Source organism: Nomascus leucogenys, chromosome 9 (genome assembly GCF_006542625.1).
Source record: "Nomascus leucogenys isolate Asia chromosome 9, Asia_NLE_v1, whole genome shotgun sequence".
NCBI lineage: Eukaryota > Metazoa > Chordata > Mammalia > Primates > Hylobatidae > Nomascus > Nomascus leucogenys.
In genome coordinates, this window is record NC_044389.1 from 62,639,375 (window position 1) to 62,659,315 (window position 19,941).

The following is a 19,941-nucleotide window of genomic DNA, read 5'->3' on the forward strand; positions in this document are numbered from 1 at the left end:
CAGCTACTCGGAGAGACTGAGGCAGGAGAATGGCATGAACTCAGGAGGCAGAGCTTGCAGTGAGCCAAGATTGTGCCACTGCACTCCAGCCTGGGTGACAGAGTGAGACTCCATCTCAAAAAAATAAAAATAAAAAATAAATAAATAAATAAATTGTGTCTGATATTACTATAGCCACTGTAGCTTTCTTATGGTTGCTCTTTGCATGATATCTTTTTCCATCCTTTTACTTTCAATATATTTGTATCTTTGAATCTAAAGTGTGTCTCCTGTAGAGAACATGAAGTTGGATCTTACTGTTTAAAACCCAGTCTGACAATCTATGTGTTTTGATAGGATTATTTAATCCATTTACATTTAATGTTATTATTGCTACAGTTGGGTTTACATCTGTCATTTTAATTTTTGTTTTCTGTTTTGTACTGTTTTTGCTCCTCTATTTCACCTTTACTATGTTCTTTGCATTAAATGAATATTTTCTTATGTAGCATACTGTTTTTAAATGTTTTTTACTACACATATTATTTCCCTAGTGCTTGTTCCATGTATATCTTAATTTATTTGAATTAGCTTCAGATTTACACTAACTTAATTTCAATATGATATAGAAATGTTATTCTTGTAGCACCATTGTCTTTCCTCTTTTATAATACTATTGTTATACGTATTTACTCTATAAATGTCTCAAGCCCAACATTTCATGATTATAATTATTACTCAATATAATTTAAGTATTTTAAAGAAGGCATTAAAGGAGAGGAGAACAAGTATATATTTATAGCTTTTGTTATACTAGCCTTTTTATTTATCATTTCTGGATCTATTTGTTTTTGTAGATTTGAGTTACCATATGGAGTCACTTTCATAGCCTAATTGAGCTGTGTTTCCACCCACTTTTTTTGTGCTGTTATTGGCAAATGTATTCCATTTCTATATTCATTGTATACATTTTATTTTGATTCATTGAGTTGCCTTTTAAATCAGTTAAGAGAAGAAATATGTGTTTATACTCTTGTGGTCACATAATTACATTTTCAGGTACTCTATCTGTGTGGATTCAAAAAATGAGGTCAGACTTCTCACTGAGCTTCTTTCTGTCTGTTGGTGGCAGCTTATGGATTCTTATGAGCAGAGAGAATCACAGAACTAGCATTACTTTTGCCTTCTGTCTTTACAGGAGTATATTTGGCTGTTTTGTGAGAAATTATGGTAAAAAAAAAATTAGAAATCAAAGAAAAGAAAAATGAGGTCACTTGCTTTTAGCCTAAAAAATTTTCCTAAGTATTTCTTTTAAGGTCGGTCTACTAACAACAAATCAGTTCACTTTTTGTTTGTCTTTTAATGTCATTTTCCTATTTCAATTTTGATAGTTTTGCTGTACATAGGATTCTTGGTTGAAAGTTTTTTTTTTTTCATTAGAGTGCTTTGATTGTGTTATCCATCCTGTCTTTACCTCCCTTCCCATCTGTGGCCTCCATTGTTTCTGATGAGAATTTACCTTTAATCTTCTTGAAGTTGGAAATAATGAGTCATTTTTCTCTTGGTGCTTTCAAGATTTTTGTCCTTGCCTTTGGCTTTCAGCATTTTCAGTACGACTTGTCTGTGAATCTCTTTGCATTTATCCTAGTTGAAATTTGTTGAGCTTCCTAGATGCATAAATTAATGTTTTCCAATAAATTTGGCAATATTTTAGCTATTGTGTCTTCAAATACTCTTTTTGTTCTTTCCTTTCTGTTTTTCAGATTGCATAATTTTTATCAATCTATTTTTGATATTGCTAATTCTTTCTTCTGCTTATTCAAATATACTGTTGAGCCTCTCTAGTGAATTTTTTATTTGAGTAATTAAGTTTTCAAATCCAGAATTACTATTTTCTTTCTTTTTTAAAAAAAATTCTGTCTCTATATTCTCTATTTCTTGCAACATTATCATCACACCTTCCTTTACTTATTTTATCATAGTTTTCTTTGAAGATATTTATAATGGCTATTTAGAAATATTTGTCAAACCTGATATCTGGTCATTTACACAGGTAGTTTATAGTATGTGAGGTGTTTTTCCAGCACATGAATCATGTTCTTTTTTCTTTGTAGGTCTTGTAACTTTTGTTGCAAAGAACATTATAGATAATATAGCAATTCTGGTTATTTGTTTCTCCCCTCCAGGGCTTGAAATTGTTACTGATTTTTATTTGTTTAGTGACTGACTGAATTATTTTAGCGAAGTATATTACCTACCACACCCCTTCCTGCTTCAGGAAGCTTCTAATGCTGTGTTTTGGAATTGAAGAGTCTATGATCACACTGGAATGACAGTAGTTTTGAGAGATACCTCCTTGACTCTTTCCCTGACCACACAAAGCTGAAAATTGCCAGATTATTGTTCTATTGTTTTCAGCAATGTGCTGGAGTATGAATTTCTCAGCAGACTGATCCAGTCAAATGCAGACTTCTTTGAAGGAATAGCTTCAGAGGCAGTGTTTGAAATTTGGTCTGGCCTACAAAGGGTTCCTCTATGCTGTCTCTTTCTGTGGCTCTGTCTGACAAATTAGCCAGTCAACATTTTAGCTTATATCCCCAAAGAATCTACCACTTTTCTCCCTATTGCCTGTCACTAAAATCCCCACTTTTTTTTAGATCATATGTAGGCTTAAAATTTTCCACACTGTGTTGCAAATGAAGTCAGTCCTCTTGGGAAAAGATTCAGATTGTTTTTATAGCCTGATTCTCCCACCCTGGGCAAAATCTATGAGCCATAGTTCTGGACCTGGGCATAGGGATAATGTGCATTTCCCTCTCTGAGTAGCAGTTCCAGTGTTTTGGAAGCTGAATACTGAATAGAAGGGCACAGGCAGTAGCTTCAGGTCTTCTCAGCTTGCCTCTCAGCCTGGAATCTCTACCTTACAAGCCAAGGGAAGGAAAGGCTCCAATATTCTAGTGGAGTTATGCCCAAGGAGTTAGAGTCTCCGTTCCACGCATGGGGGGCTTGAAGTTGTGGGGGTGGGAAGGAAGGAGCTCTCATCTCTCAATTATACTTCCACAGAATTTAACCTCAGAACAAGTAGCTAGAAGCAGCATGAGAAATGCTAATGTCTTGCCCTTCCTAGGAGAATAGCACTCTGACTTGGAGCTAGGATTAGAGGCAACCCTGTGTTCTTAGCTGTACAAATCTGGAGTGGAGTTTGCATCTTGCTGACGTGGGAGGGCAAAGCGGGGAGTGCGTCTTGGTTCAAATACCACAAGCTCTCACTGCTTTTGCCAAGATTTAGTAGATTTTTTTAAATTAATATTTCTTCACTTTCTGTATATTTTTCATTGAGCCCAAGAGGCAGAGGTTGCAGTGAGCTGAGGTAGCACCACTGCACTCCAGCCTGGGCAAAACAGTGAGACTCTCAAAAAAATATAGATAGATAGATAGGTTGATAGATAGACAGATATATATTTATATATATATATATATTAGTCTTTGGATTACTTTGACAAAAAAATCTTTGTGAATGAAACATTATTATTTTTATTGTATAGATGAGAAAGTTGTTTATTTTATAGATGAGAAAGCTGCTATTATTCTATAGTGCAAGTCATTGCTGGGAGAAGATTTGAATAGAGTTCTTAAAAATGCAGACTTCAAAGCCCCTTCTCAATGTATTATACTAGTTCATTTAATAGCAAAAAAAAAGATACAAGAGGAAACTGATTACTTCAAAAAAAAACATTGAGATAATTTACTCAAGATTTCAAGGTGCAAAGGACTATTTTAACAGCTATCCTACAGAGCAGATGTTCTGTTTTGTTTCATATTCTTAGTATTGAGGGAATGTCTAGTAATAAGGATTACTTAATAGATTAGTTGTTGAATTAATACAAAATTGAATTCTTCAGGGAAAAATTTAAGACTCTGTCCTTTCTATCTTTCATTTCAGATGGTGATCATTTGAGATAAGGCATAACTATTTCACAGATGATGAGGGGAAATTCTATGTAGAATTACTAGAGGGAAAGCCTGAAAGACAAGGATATATAGGTAAAGATAAATCAAGTCCAAGAGCTATTAAGGCAATAAAAACATATATAGACTTTATATTGACTTTTGATAATTCTAGGCAATTGAGAACACATAAATAAATAGCCAGCTTGTGAGTAATATGTAACTGCTTAAACCTTGACTATTTTTTATTACCTATATTTGCAAGTTTTCATGCAATTTTAATTAAGCTGATAGCAAAGTTAAACTAAATAATAATTATTTTACTTAATGTATAGTAACATAGCTGCTATATTTTCTATATAATTATGACATATTATAGGTAATATACTACATATTAATATGTAATTATACCTAAATATCATCCGTATTATAAAGAAAACATTTTGTGCTAAGGTTGTTGCACAACTTTAAATCTTGATATAACTGTATTTTAAGCAATATTCCAAATAGTAATTATAATCATTTTATATATACTTTAGGATTTAATTTATTTTGAATATTTTTAAGGTAGAGTAGTTTTTTTGTTGTTTTTTTTGTTTTGTTTTGTTTTTTAGAAAGCATATACCTTTAAATGTATGACCTCTACACATTTGGCAGTTTGTGATGAATGGCATCCTCTAATCTGATGGCAGTTAATGAAATTACTGGCATAATGCCTAGGAAAATGTTTGTCCAAATATGATACTCAGGCCATATGCAAAAGAAATTCTAAGAGTCTTCCTTACAAGTAGATCTCTTGGCCTCAACCTGTAGCCTTTCCAACAGAATCTCTGGCAATGTGGCCCAGGAATTTACAGTTTTTATTATGCATTCCGAGATGACTCTATGCACTCTCATATTTGACAACCATGGATCAAACAAATCAAATCCTAATAAATTTAACCTGAACATCCAACCTATTCCCTAAGTACCAAATATTATATAGAGGGATATAGGAAAGAACCACTGAAGAAATTTGATATTTCTGTTTTGACAATAGACCTACAAAGCATGATAAAGTAGACCTATAAACTATGATAAGCAAAGAAACTGATTTCTCCTTTTGGGTTGTTAGATTAAATAGGTAATGGCATATTAAAGAACTAGCATTTGACCAGGTGCAATGACTCATGTGTGTAATCCCAGCATTTTGGGAGGCTGAGGCAGGTGGATCATTTGAGGTCAGGAGTTCAAGACCAACTTAGCCAATATGGTGAAACCCCTTCTTTACTAAAAATACAGAAACTATCTGGGTGTGGTGGCATGTGCCTGTAATCTCAGCTACTCAGGAGCTGAGGCAGGAGAATCGCTTGAACTCAGGAGGCAGAGGCTGAAGTGAGCTGAGATCGTGTGCCACTGTACTCCAGCCTGGCCAACAGAGTGAGACTCTGCCTCAAAAAGAAAAAAATATATAAAGAAAGAAAGAACTAGAATTCATCAAAGGTCACTTAAAGCAAAGCACTCTACTTATTCACTTTTTATAGATACTAATTATGTTTTCACTCATGCTTTTCAGTATTTCAAAATAAAATGGCTCCTCATTTTCATGCCAAAACATCTTTACAAAAAATTGTTACAGATTATTTCCAATACCTTTTGTTCAGCAATTTGGCATCAACACTGTTCAGGCAACAACGTTCATATGGTAATAGTTAAATTTGTTTTTCACTAGGGCCCTCTCAGCCAAATTTTTCATTTCCAGCCTGCCCATGCTGAACTCTAGAAAATGTTGTAATTATTTTATTGAATATGGGTATTTCTAAATCAATTAATATCATGTATGTTGCCAATATTTTTCCTGCTTAAAGAGTGGGCATTACTCTATAAATTTGTTTCTTTTAATTTATTTCTCAGGTAACAGTTAGACTGGATTTGAATTTCAACTCTTTCTCTTCTTAGCTGCATGGCATTGCAAGAATGTTAACCTCTTTGAAGCTTACTTTCCTCATCTCTAAAATGAAAATAACACTTATTTTGCAGTGTTGTCAGGAGAAAAGAAGTTGACTGAGATAATGCGTGGAGATGGAGCAGAGTACTTGGCACATAGTCACCGATTCTAGTTTTTTTGGTGCCTAACAAACTACCCCCAACCTATGGAAGCAAACACTTTACTTTGTCCCTCATTTGTTAGGCTAGGGCTTGGCTAGACCATTTACTCTATGGGGCTCTGAAATGGTTATACTAGATGTTGGCTGGAACTACAGTCATCTGAAAGCCCAGTTGGAGTTGATGTCAAAGATGGCTCACTCAAAAGCTAGCACTTGAAGGGGTATAAAAGTCTGGGCCTCTTGTCCCAATTCAGGCATTGACTCCTGCACCTGAAGGAACAATAATCAAAGATCAGAGGCATAGAAGTCTGGAAAAGAAGGAAGTGGATAAAATAATGGAAGTGGGCACAGAGTATGTGAATATGCAAATATCATGTCTCACATTAATACCCACTGAAGAGCATCCATCACAGAATAGGCACCCAACAACGAACTGGATAAGATGATCCCTCCCTTGAGTGTCAACCATCTTATTTACTCAGCCACAGTGGTGCTGACACAATGAGTCATGAATGAAATGGCTATTGACTCAAGGATAGAGGATAACCCTGACATAATGAGATAGAGGACTAAATAGCATGGGCTTTCACTTACCACAAATCATCTAGTTACTGCCCCTATGGAATGCCTTGACACTAGCAGCAATGTGACACCATCCCTGAGGAGACTATCCAACTGTCTAATTTCAGTTGAAATCTGGGTTTTCATTTCATACCTACAAAAAATTTTTCCAACACTACTATTATTTACCTGAACCATTGATATGGTATTACATACAACATTGCCTCACACTAGTAGACACTAACAGCAAAGGAGATGTAAGAATGTGTACACACTCACAGAATCCATTGGACCTATTAGACACCTCATCACCCAGAAGCAGTTAGTCTGATGAAACAATAGGATATCCTGTTAAGTGGCTTTGCAAAGGCAACAGCTCAGGGACAACATCTTGTGAGGTTGGGATGCAGTCCCCTAGAATGTGGCTTGTACTCAGAACCAATAGCCCATTCCCAGTCCTGTATCCCCAGTAGAAAAAGTATACAGGTTTGGAAACCAAACGTAGAAGTAGGGATGGTGATTTTCACCATCAGTCTCAGTGGCTCATTTTCAGAATATGTGCTTCCTGTCACTGCCATTTTAGGTTGCATTAGAAGTCCTATTTCCTAGGATGGACTGCTTCCGTCAGTGTATCACTTTAAGGGTTCTGCTTGCTTGAAGCTATGACTATCACTGGTCATGTTGAACTCATGATGCTGGAGGATCAGCAGACAAAGAGTTAAGTACACTGGGGATAATAATTGACCTTGGTTTCCATGAGGAGTTAGAATTGCTGTTACACATTGAGATCATGCAAGAATGTATCTGGGAAGGAGGAGACTCACTGGGATGTCTTTTAGAGCTTCTACACTCAGTGGTAACAGAATCAGCAACTTTAGCGACCACAGTCCAGCAAGGGCAAGGAAAATAGGGCTTCAAACCCTTAGTTCTGGGATCTCTCTGTGAGGCATACAACTAGACCGCTACTGGACAAATATAAGGAAAATTCAAAATAGATGGTGGAAGAGAGAAAATATTGATCATGGCTTTAGGACTAGCTATGACTAGTGAGGACTGTAGTTCATTCAACTCTACTATTAGTTCAACTCTGTTATTAAATCCTTGCAAGTTTGGCCACTACCTTGAAAAAGATTCTGTGATGGACTGGAGGGAATAAGAATAACTGAGAGGTGAAAGAGATGAACTGTAGGTAAAAGGAATGATAACTCTTGGGCTCTACCTCGAATCTTCTTTATAGCCTACTCTAAGACTGTGGGGTTGATCAGCTCTTTGAAGGTTTCAATTAGTTTCCCAAAAGTGCAACCTGACAGTACTTGACACAGGCCTGGGCTAAATGTCTCTCAATTCCAGCTGGGTTTTGTTTGGTTGGTTGGTTATGCTTGGTTTTGATGTGCCTGCATGGAAATTCTGCAAGAACTTATGCATCATTGAGAAGTGCAAGGGAGTAAATATCAGTGAGGTGTTCCTTGACCAATGGGACACAGAAGCTAAAGGAAGGATATCTTCTCTACTCCTTTTGGACCAATTCTAAAGCGCATACCATAAAACTCTTCACAGTGACCCATAGAACTGGGCACTGCTGCTGTGGCAGACTCAATAATGCATTATTGCATTTGCTTTTCCTCTTTCCTATTCAATCTTTCACCACTTCTTGCTTTCAAAGATTGCTTCATAAATAAACTATATCTACGAAGCTTTGTCTTAGAATCTGGTTTCAGAGGGTGTCTAAAACAAATGATTGTTAGGCCTGGATTATTTCACTTGATATAAGACAAAGGGTAAATACTTGAGGGGATGAATGCCCCATTCTTCATGATGTGTTTGTTGTACATTGCATGCCAGTATCAAAACATCCATGTACTCCATAAATATACACACCTACTATGTACCCCAAAAAATAAAATAAAATAATTTAAAATAGAAAAAATATGTAAACAAGTGATTATTAGGGAATCTAAGGTCATGGTAAGCCAAAATAAAAGAATTTCTGGAACATGAAAGTATTAATCATGTTGATGCAGTATACTTCTACACAGGGATGTGGGAAACTTTCCTTGTTTATTATGTCAGGAGTTGGCCCAATTAAGTTAAGTTTGAAACCTTTAGAAAAGTACCTAATGAGAGCATTTAATTCTCATTATTTCTAATTCTAAGCCTGGAAATTATCATAATATCTAGATCTAAAGAGTTCAACACATGATGTATCCAAGTCTGGAAAGATTTCAACCTGACCCTCCCATTTATGTCATTGGGATGCACGCATGAAGAGCCAAAGACAATGCTTGGCTGCCCTTTACACAAAGGGAAGTCTCCCTGCTATGGCAGATAGACACTGACACATGTCATTTCTGATTTCAAAACACTTTCCACTCATCTCTGAGCATTTCTCAGAAAGCTTGAGAATCTGGTGCCCTAAAACATAGCAAACAAGATGAATTTGGAGTTCACAAACATTGTTTTCAACTTCCTCTGCTCGGCACATTTTTTTGAGCATTTCACATTGGGATACACGCTTCCAGGTTTTCTTTGAATAAACAAATTTTAAAACCTCAAAACTCTGTGTTGACATATTAGTTTTAAAGGTTAGATGAAGTATATGATTGCAAATATGATTATCAACAAACTTTCGTTATTGAGATTTTCAGATTTGTCACAATTCAAATATTTTATCATGCCTGAAAGTTTGAACATTTTTAGAGTTTGAGATAAGTTTTCCAAAAGCTCCCCATTATCTATAACTCCCTTACTAACTAAATTTGGAGGGTGCTGACATTTTTTGTTTTCTCAAATTAGATAGTAGTGATAACTGTGAAATTAATAATAGAAGTTAAATGCTATCATAAATGTAAAACTTATTTTAAAATTAGTGTATTCCTGTCCCACTAGAAGAGAGGCTATCATTATTTAAATGATATTCATTTGAATGAATTGTGATGATGATAAAGATTATTATAGGTAGCACTTACTGAGGACTTTCTATGTCACAATCACTTTGCTAAGTATTTTACGTATATTATTCTATTTAATTCTCAAACAACTGTATGAAGTAGATTCTGATATCATTTCCATTTCGTAGGTGTAATGACTCAGGCACAGAGAGATTAAAAATTTTCACAATAAAACCCAGCTTGTGAATTATAAAGCAGAAATGAAATTTATTTAAAGAGCCAAAATAGAGGGGAAAAATTGCCTCATGTATCTCTGAGATATGCATTAGTCATTGGTTATTTCAATATAGAGGAATAAGATAAAATTAAATGATAACAACTGAAACATACTTTCATTTTGTATTATGGATACATCAACAGTTCTAAAGGGTCATTTTTTTTAAAAATGAGATTTTTAAAAAATGAGTCACAATATGAAGAGTGACACTGAACCATTGAAAGAACCTTAAAATATGGATTTCAATGATTAAAACACAATGGAAATGTATGTATTTTCTGCAGGACTTTATGCCCTATTGTTGTATCAAGAGCATCTGTTCTTAGGCTTTGGTAAACGTGTGTTATCACATAACCAAATGCTAAAAAATATACAAAACTTTAAGACTTGTTTACAAAAGTTTTTTGCCCTGCAGTGTGGTCACACCACTCAAACTTGCATTTTGTTGTTTTTTCTTCTTTCTCCTCACACTGACATTGTGTCTGATAAAAGCAACCTCAGGATCCTTAAGTTTACTTAGTAAAAAGAGGATTTCTAGACCCTCTATAGAATCCTTGGGGATTTTTTCAGCCATTCCTTCCCAGCTGTTCCCTCTCCACATGGCTGTGTTCCGAGAAAATGATGCAAGGCTGTGAAATGGGGCTATGCTTGGGATCCAGCTGACAGGAAAGCATGCCGGGAAGGTCACAGCAACTTCCATGTAAACAGAGCTGTGGTTTGCCTGGCTCTAAGTTAACAGGATAAGAGGTTCTCCTCACAGAAGGGGGCACACAGACAAACAGCGCCCAGCATGTTCTGTTCCAGATGTTCTTCCTGTCATTTATGGCACAGGAGGAGGTGCCTTTGATGTTTCCCTCCTTTCTTGTCAGTATGATTCCATGAGCTTCATTATAAATTATTTTACCAAGGGATGAGTCGTATTGTACTGTAATCAGAGCAGGCCCTGAGCACAATTACAAACCAAACCAGATTTATCCACTGAAGCCTCTTCCCTTTTGACGCTTTCAATCATCATCTTTTCCTATTCTATTAGATTTTGAATATCCTTAAGTGGCACTCATCTGATGTTAAAGTGTCACGCCTTGTGCCATGCCTCAGCCTGGTGTTCCTCATGACAGTGTTCTAAATCTTATCCCAACCAAAATTCACTTGTGCATTGCCCCTTCCTCCTTGTTCTATCATCACAAAATCTGTGGTATTTAATTGGCATGTAGTTTCAACAAGAACTGATGAGCTAACTAGGTTCAAATGTTGGGAAGGCCATCTAGAAATAATCAATTATGCCAAAAAGTATTAGGCTCAGTATCTTAGCCCAGGGGAAAATGTATAGAACCTAGAGTCAGAAGAAAAAAAAAGATATTTAATTCTCAGCTCTGCCACTTTTAGCTATGTGGGCTTGATCCTGTTAGTTACCTCTATAGGTCTCAGTTTTCCCGCTGGTAAAACAGTTAAAATAAAATCTACTCATCAGGATTGCTACAAAATTAAAACAAATTCTATGATATGTTACACATAAGGATCTTTGTTTATTAGCACATACTTAATTTTAAAAAAAGAAACACAGAAAAGAGAAAATAAACAATAAACAACCAGGCTGAAACAAATATATGGCCTTAAATGTTCTCCGGTGAATGTTAGGTCTTACAGTGTGCCTCCCCTTTAGGGCTGTATGATCCATCAAGAATAAAAGACTGTCATTCTGATGTAATATTCAAAAATTTCTGTGATCCAATCTCTAGCCTCTTTCCAGCCTCTTCTTCCAAAGCTTTATTCTTTCACTCTAAAGTTGTGTCATTCACACTAAACTGCCTTGATTTGCTGAATTCCCCTGCCAAATCACATCTCATTACTTTTCCATAAGCCAGTCCTTCTACCTAGAAAATGTTTTTCCATCTTAATCTCCTGCAGAAGAAGCTAAGACACAACATCTTTCTGAAGCTTTATCTTCCTTCCCAACTCACACATGCCCTCACACACACACACACACACACACACTCTAAATACATACACACTGCCTCACTCTTTCATTTGTGCCCATGCTATACCACAAAGATTCTAAAAATGAGGTTAAGCCTGTGTGGATTCCATGAATGACCTGCAGGAAATCTAAACCCTCTTGAAATTGTATGTAATATTTTCTTGGTAAGTACCAGTGCACATTTTGTTTTTCCTGGAAATAGGATTTGCAGCTGTGATCATATTCTCAGTAGAGTCTCTGATCCAAGAGAATGTAAAAGCCACTGTCACACCTTTACAATGGAAATCATTACTGTATGGCAATAATGTTTGCTGAGATCAAGTGTTATTAATCTCTGTTTTCCAAGCTTCTAACATTTACTAAATACTGAAAATATATTTGATAGATGATTAATTGCATTTGCAAGAAGAGAACATTCTCAGGGTACTGCAAATTATAGTCATAATGTAATATACAACATTAAAGCTTGGTTGATGCAGTTTACAATTTGCTAATAATTGGTGCTTTTTCTACATACAAAATTAATTATAGCATAATAAAATCCAGTAGCATTTGTTCTTAATTCTCCTCTGATCTGCATTCTGTTGTTTATTCTCATTTGTTCTGATAAGGTCCGTTGTCTCTAATGTTGCTTTCTAAAGGGTAAGAAATAAATCAATGGTACTTAGCCTTTCTAACCATCTGGTCTGGGAAACATCCCAAAATTAATGTTTAAATCTGGGTGCAGTTCATGTATTTTTGTCTTGTCTTAGGGAACATCTCTAGAGGTAGGGAACGAAGGGTAAGATTTGCTCTCTAATTTCACTGAGAAATTTGGCCTTTTTATACATATCACTCTGTAAATAGTATAGATTTCCATTACATGTTATGTGGTTCAGTTACTCGGCAAAGGCCACAGTCAGTTCAAAAACTTCCGCTTAGGACACTTTCTTTTATGTTTTAGAGCAGAAGTTAGCAAACTTTTTCCCATAAAAGGCCAGATAGTAAATATTTTAGGCTTTGTAGGCCATAAAGTTCCTGTTGCAATTATTCAACACTGCTGTTGAAGTGTAAAAGCAGCCATAGAAAATATGTAAACAAATGGGCATGGCTGTGTGCTGATAAAATTTATTTACAAAAACAGGCAGTAGGCTGGAGTTTGCTGATCCCTCTTTAGAGTAAAGCTTTTTGCAAAACCATTAATGCATTCCTTGATAATTTCAAGTTTCCACTGTGTAAATTTACTAGCTGTGATTTATAAAGCGAGCTGTGTAATGTGTTTGAGGCCCAGTTTTCTCATTTGTGAATCAGCAATAAAAACACAACCCTGAAGGATTATTTGGAAGATTGGGGAATATGTTTTAGCATGCATGGAATCCTTACTCATACTTAGTGCTTAATAAATAATGGTGATAACATTCCATTAGAATCTCTCTATTTGAATCTGCTTGACCATGCTCATCAAAAACTAACAGCTCATATGTACTGAGTGCTTACCATAAGAAGAAGTAAGGACTTTATAAAGACTATCTCACTTAATCCTCACAACAATATTATGAGGTAGGCACTACCGTATTCCCATTTTCCAGAGAAGAAAATTGAGGTATAGATATATTGTATAATTTTTCCAAGTTTGCACAGCTAGTAATTTGCAGAGCCAAGATTTAAAGTTTTCAAGATGAAAGTATTAATTAGGTATGATTAATTAGTTAATAGTCACTTGGGGGAAAGAGTAAAATGGACAAGTGTAATAAGCTATTCCCATTTTACTGTGGGAGGGACATTTCTTTTTAAACGGCCGAAAGTTCTTTGATACTTCTCCCAAGAATGTGGTGGCCTATAATCTCCTCCCATTGAATCTAGGAGGACTTACAACCGGTTTGGCCAATGGGGTATGATGTAAATGAGGCTGTGTGACTTCTGAGGCTAGGTAAGAAAAGGCTTTGAAGCCTCCTTCTGGTTCTCTTGGGACGTTCACTCTGGGGAAGCCTGCTGCCATGGAAGAAGTCGAACCATCCAAGAAAGGCTGTATGTAGTCTGTAAAGGCAACCATTCTAATTGAGTTCCCAGCAGCAGCCAGCAGCCAGCATGTAGTTGAACTATCTTTTATATCTATCCCAATTTTGTCTTCAGGTAACTGCAGCTCCAGTCCTCATCTGACTGCATCTGGATGAGAGACTCAAGGCAACTGCCCAGCTAAGCCCTTCCAAAAATTCCTGACCAGGAATTCATGAGCAAAGTATGGCAATCATGCAGAGAGACAGTTTTAACTTCCTTCCTCTCCCTGATACCTTCAGCTAGCTGTCAAGACTCTTATTTCTCTACAATATCTTTTCATCAGTCACCCTCTCTCCATTTGCGTGCTACTACTCTATTTCTAACTAGTATTATCTCCTATCTTGAACAAATATAAGCCTTCTGTTTTTATCCATACCTCTGATCTCTCCCTAATATCATTTAATTTGAAAATTAATTTTTCTAAAGCATGTGTGATACTAAGATTCACTTTATTGAAAGAGTATGTTAGTCTGTTTTCATGCTGCTAATAAAGACATACAAAAGAATGGGTAATTTATAAAGGAGAGAGGTTTAATGGACTCACAGTTCCACGTGGCTTGGGAGGCCTCACAATCATGGTGGAAGGCAAAGGAGAAGCAAAGGCGCGTCTTACATGGTGGCAGGCAAGAGAGCTTGTGCAGGGGAATTCCCATTTATAAAACCATCAGATCTCATCAGACTTATTCACTACCATGAGAAGATTAAGGGGGAAATTGCCCCCATTATTCAATTATCTCCACCTGGCCCCACCCTTGACATATGAGGATTATTACAATACAAGGTAAGATTTGGGTGGGGACATAGCCAAATCATATCAAAGAGAATCAATGCTGTCTTGTGTAATTAAGAATATTACTCTGTAACCCAAAATTCTTTGGTTAGATCATGAAAGGCTATGCCCCTTCCTCCTGGTTCTCTAGGGTTGCTCACTTTGGGAAGACTGTCACCATGTAAGAAGCCCCTGGGCTCCCCCATTTAATAAAAAATGCTATTCTTTAACCCAGAATTCCAGAACCCTCATATTGTAACCCTAGACTGCTTTTCTCACCTTACCCTGCACTGTTCCCTCTATGCATTGTCAGGTCCTATATTTACCTTCTGTGGCAGTGAAATTGATGAAGACAGGAATGATAGAGCAGCTGCTGCTTGGTGATTGAGTGTATCTGGATAACAAGGGGGCAAATATAAAAAAGGATTCTGGGATTTCATAGTTAGATGAATAAAATGTGATACCTCCAGTAGAAAGCCTAACATCAGATGAGAGAATTCATTTGAACAAAAACATGTATCTATCTAATATAAAACCACTATTATCATGAAAATCACTCTTTTGTGTACAACTCAGTTCTCTTGCACCTCTCTCATTTTATCATTTTAGGCTGCAAAAACCTCAACTGGATTATGTTCAACTCTGATTACTCTGCACCTACACTCAGCTGAACATGGCTGGAAAAAGGCACCCAACTTAAATATATATGCCCCACTGTCAAATGGGCCCCTAGTGATGCTCAGAAACTATATACATTTCCTGAGTCTATTCACTCTCCCACATTTCTAGAGGACCATTTCTAACTTCCTTCTCTATCCTCACACATCAGCATCTCCTCTCCCATCTTTACTTTGGCTGTTAATCTTGCTTCTTATTTCACATGGGAAATAACAACAATGAAGAGACAGCTCCCACAAGCTTGCATCACCACATCTAACCACGTCTCTGCCTCCATGCCCAATACATTCCTCCCAGATTCCTGTCATCCTGAAATTTTGTACAAATTGTTCCTATCAAAGGTCCCTTGTACCCTGGATTGCATGACCTCTTGCCTACTCAAGTACATAGCTCTATCAGTTCTTTCTCTTCTTCTGCATCACAGTTTTCCCTCTCTACCAAATAGTTTCTAACAGTGTACATGCATATTTTTATGTCTCCAATATTTGCAGAAGAATTCTTCTCTTGACCTCCTGGGCCCCCTTACAGCTACTTCACTCTGGTCTTTTCTTCATAAGTTGTTTGTGTTTACAGTTTTTAATTTTCTTTTCCCTAACTCTTGAACTCCTTCTGACTTTTTCCCATACCATTCTACTGAGACTGGTCTTCAGGGTCACCAATGGCCTCCACATTGCCAAATTCAAGGTTAATTCTCAACGTTCATCTCACATCCCCCTCTTCAGTGTTTGACACCGTTCAAACTCTTTTCATCTGGCTGCCAAGATTTCATATTCTCTCAGTTATTCTCCACCTCAATGTCCACTTCTCCTCTGGCTCCTTTGCAAGTTTCCCCCTACTTCCTCAACTTTTACACAATGGAGTGACCCAAAGCTCAGTCCTCAGACCTCTTCTCTTTTCTCCATACACATACTACCTCTAGGATTCATCTAGATTTTTTACTTTAAGTACCATCTCCATGATGATGATTCCCAAGCTTACAATTCATTCCGGGAACTCTTCTGAGCTCCAGACACATATACTTAGCCTATTGCCTAATTTATATTTCCATTTTGATGTCTAATAGGTATCTCAAACTTATTTTATCCCCAAACCTACCAATCGTCAAAGCCTTCTCAGTCTCAGCTAATAGCAACTTGTTCCTTCTCAATCCTCAATTAAAACTTTGAAGTTATCCTTCACTCCTCTCTCTGTCAGTTGACTCGCATCTTGCCTGCTAGCAAATCCTATTGGTTCTACCTGCTAAATATATCTAGATTCTCACCTCATCTTCCTCCATCTATTGCTTCCACCCTTTATAAAGCCACTATTATCTTTTGACTGAATTATTGCAAGAATAATTATGAAGAATTTTGTCTGTACTTTTGTCTGTACTTTCACAAGTCCATATACCCTCCAGCCTAGTCCCAACACATCAGCCAGATCATGTCAGTACTTCTTGTGAAATTTTCCATTGAGTTCCTGTCTCATCAGAGTCTAAGCCATCATCCTTAGAAAGGCCTACAAGGCTTTCTATATCCTGGCACCATTTTCTCTGTCACCTCGTTTCCCACTCTTCTGTCTCTCTGGCTAACTCTCTTACAGAAGGAGCACTGGCTTCCTTTGGGTTCATGAACATCCCAGCCATACTTCTGCATTGGAGCTTTTGTACTGTTTCCGTGCCTGGAAGGCTCTTTCCCTCAGAGAGGCTTACTGTCTCTCTCCCTTCAGGTCTTTGTTACAATATTACATTCCCAGCTAGGTCTTTACTGATCACATTTTTGAAAATTGCACCCACCCCCTCTCCACACTAGTGCTCTTCTTCCTCTTCCTTGTCTTACTTTCCTCCATAGCACTTGGCATTAGCTAATATTTCTGTCTCACCCTACTCCATGCAGGCACAGATATTACTGTGTAGCTGAGGTCCTATCAGGTTACAACTGCACACCACTGGTTCCTGCCAATGACTGGAGTAAAAATGTGGCTTAAGAATATGTGAGGTAGGGCATACCCTACACAGATTACAATGGACACAATAGATTTTTTCATACCAAAAGCCAGCCTAGTTCTTACAACCTATTGAAAACACTGCCTCTATGCACTTCTTTGAAGTGATTGTGTGGAAACAGGTTTGAAACAGATTTCCATTTCTCTATTTGCTTAACCCTTTGACCTAGCCCATTGGTTAAAAAAAAAAAAAAATTATGCTCAATTTGCTATACTTCAAGTGAAAAAAGTATTTGACGTTATTGATGTTTCTCTATACCCCAACCTGCCAGTTTGTTATGCCTCTGGAAAAGTGACCCTTCTTGTGAAGAAGTAAGAACATAAATAATTTTGGTAGCATGTTCAGTTATACCATGGTTGGGATGTCTTAACAAATGAATTTTAAAACCCTATTTTAACAACTTGGTATAACCAACTAAATATAAAAAAAAAAACTCTCTCAATATGTGCATTTGCATATTTACATGTTTTCAAAAATAAAGAGAAAATACATAATATTTAGGAATATGATATCAAAATCATTTTTACAAGTTACAGCTGCCTGATAACTCGTAAGTAATGAAACTATAAAAGGTCATCTCTAATGAGTAAAAACATTTGTGATTTCGCACTTCCCACATCGTTTACTCTGTTTATAAGAATTGCTTAAGATGTTTTAACATTTAAAAAAATTTAATGGTACTTTATTTAGCTATCAAAACTAAATAGATATATCTGTACAGCTTGGCAATGCTAAGCTTTTATCTGACAAAAAGATCCTTTGGAATCTTTTACATGGGTAGCTCAGATCATGCATCATAAAAAATTTTGTGTAACTCAGAGCATGCATCATAAATTCTGAGTTTTGTTTTCTAATCATTGTAAATGACTCTGCCTTAAATCTTTCCACATAACAGAACATTTTTGTGGGTGTAATGATATAATTGATCTCTGAATTTAAATATATATGTATTCATAAATGTATTCAACTTCTAGGTCATTTTAGGGACAGAAATCAACAGTAGACGCATCATAAGTTCACAAATATATTTTTCCAACTTAAAAATTCCAAAAATCACTGGGAAAGTTCAAATTTTAGGCTCACAGCATTCACATTAATCATGTGCACACTTAATCATACAATTTCACTTTCCATGTCAATATATTTACCTTCTTTAAAACTTTTTCCTAATATAAACATAAGGAAAAGTGAGAACTTATATTTGTTCAACGATCTACTATGAAACAGTATTTATAGGTATTGTTATCTCACTTTATAGTTGTTGAACTAAGTTTCAGCAAAGTTAAGACACAATTACTCATTTGTAGTAATTGTGTAGTAAGAATCGTACTACAAGAAAAAAGATACAGAAAAGTGAACTGCTGAAATAAGCAAGAGGCCAAGGCAGCATTTATGGCATTTAGATGGGGGCAGAAGAGGACAAAAGGGATGAAGAGACCAGAGAAGAAGCCAGTTACTGGGACCTAGGTACAACCTGTGTGTGATTCTGACTTCATCAATCATGGTATCACATCCTATGGCCATGGTATATGTATGTGTAATTTTTTATGCAAGGGCTTACGGGAACTATTCCATTCCCATAGGGTCACTGAAATGGGATGACATGAACTCAAGGAGGCTGTTTATGACCATATCATTTGCAACATGGAGAAAGCTTATCTGGAGTGAAAGTAAATGAGACCAACAGAGATAAGAGACCCAGAGAAATCTTGGTTACACTGCTTGAATCCTGTCAGTCTTGTACTGGAGTTCTGTTAATACAAAATAATAGTAATAATCCCTTTCTTTCTTGTGTTTATGTCAACTTCAACAAAAAGAAACTTGACTAAGAGACAATATAAGAATTTAATGTGTAATTAAGAAAGAACTCTCCACCACGGGGAATGTGAAAGGTATATGAGTCCCTTTTTACGATGCGATGTCATGTCTTTTAAATAAGCCATACTTTATGTTCAATAAAAAGAGAATAAGCAGGATTCACAAGAGAACACAATCCCTTTTTAACTGCTGGGAAGATACTTTTAGTCATTGATGACTGGATGACAATTTGGGACACATATATGGATATTGGCCGGTTTGTGATAATGTGGTTGGGCCTCTAAGTGACAACATTGTTCCCTGTATAGAGTGGGTGGCAAGTGCATTTATAAAATTGGCCATCATGGCTGTTAAATTTATGAGTCTAGAGGTGTGCCTCTCGAACAAGTATTTGAGAGGTTATGATGAAGAAAAACAAAATTAAAATTATTCTGCTGAGCTCTCAAAGGCAGAACTATCGAATGAAAGTTATAGGAAGGAAGGCTCAAACTCAACAACAAGAATGCCTCTCTTGCATTCCTCATCACAAGAAGTTTCCAATGAGATTTTTAGAAAAATTTAGAGAGTATTCTTGAATTGAGCAGGAGGATAACACAGAGATAATTCAAATGTGGTTCGATGAACTTCTAAAATGGTTCCAACTATAAACTTCAATTATTCTAGCCTCCAAGACCTACACATAACTGTGCAATGTGCAAATTGTTCAATAGTAACATAGAATTCTGAATAATTAGCATTTTCCCACTGTTTGATATTGGTATAAAGCAATCTTAGCAGTATGAATAACTAGAATACTTTAAAGCAATATGTTTTATTGCTTTATATTTAAAGAAACCATGTCAGACATCTAAAATGAATGGCTGCTATCAGGAAAATGGATCTCGAGACACAAGAAATAAATCACAATGACTTCCTTATTTGTGGAAAGTCTCCTTGT

At 36.4% G+C, this 19,941-nt stretch overlaps 1 long non-coding RNA gene and 1 other non-coding gene across 2 annotated transcripts in view; both read left to right on the plus strand.

The window, feature by feature from the left end:
• LOC100581715 overlaps nucleotides 1-19,159 on the plus strand; it is a 32,249-nt gene extending 13,090 nt beyond the window's left edge. Inside the window, exon 2 of the long non-coding RNA XR_001113974.2 lies at nucleotides 18,770-19,159. This is a non-coding gene — a long non-coding RNA (uncharacterized LOC100581715). The remainder of the gene's footprint in view (nucleotides 1-18,769) is intronic.
• Nucleotides 1,074-1,207, plus strand: LOC115836807. Its single transcript, XR_004031817.1, has one exon. It is a non-coding gene; the product is annotated as a small nucleolar RNA SNORA75 (small nucleolar RNA).
• Nucleotides 19,160-19,941: the final 782 nt, after the last annotated feature.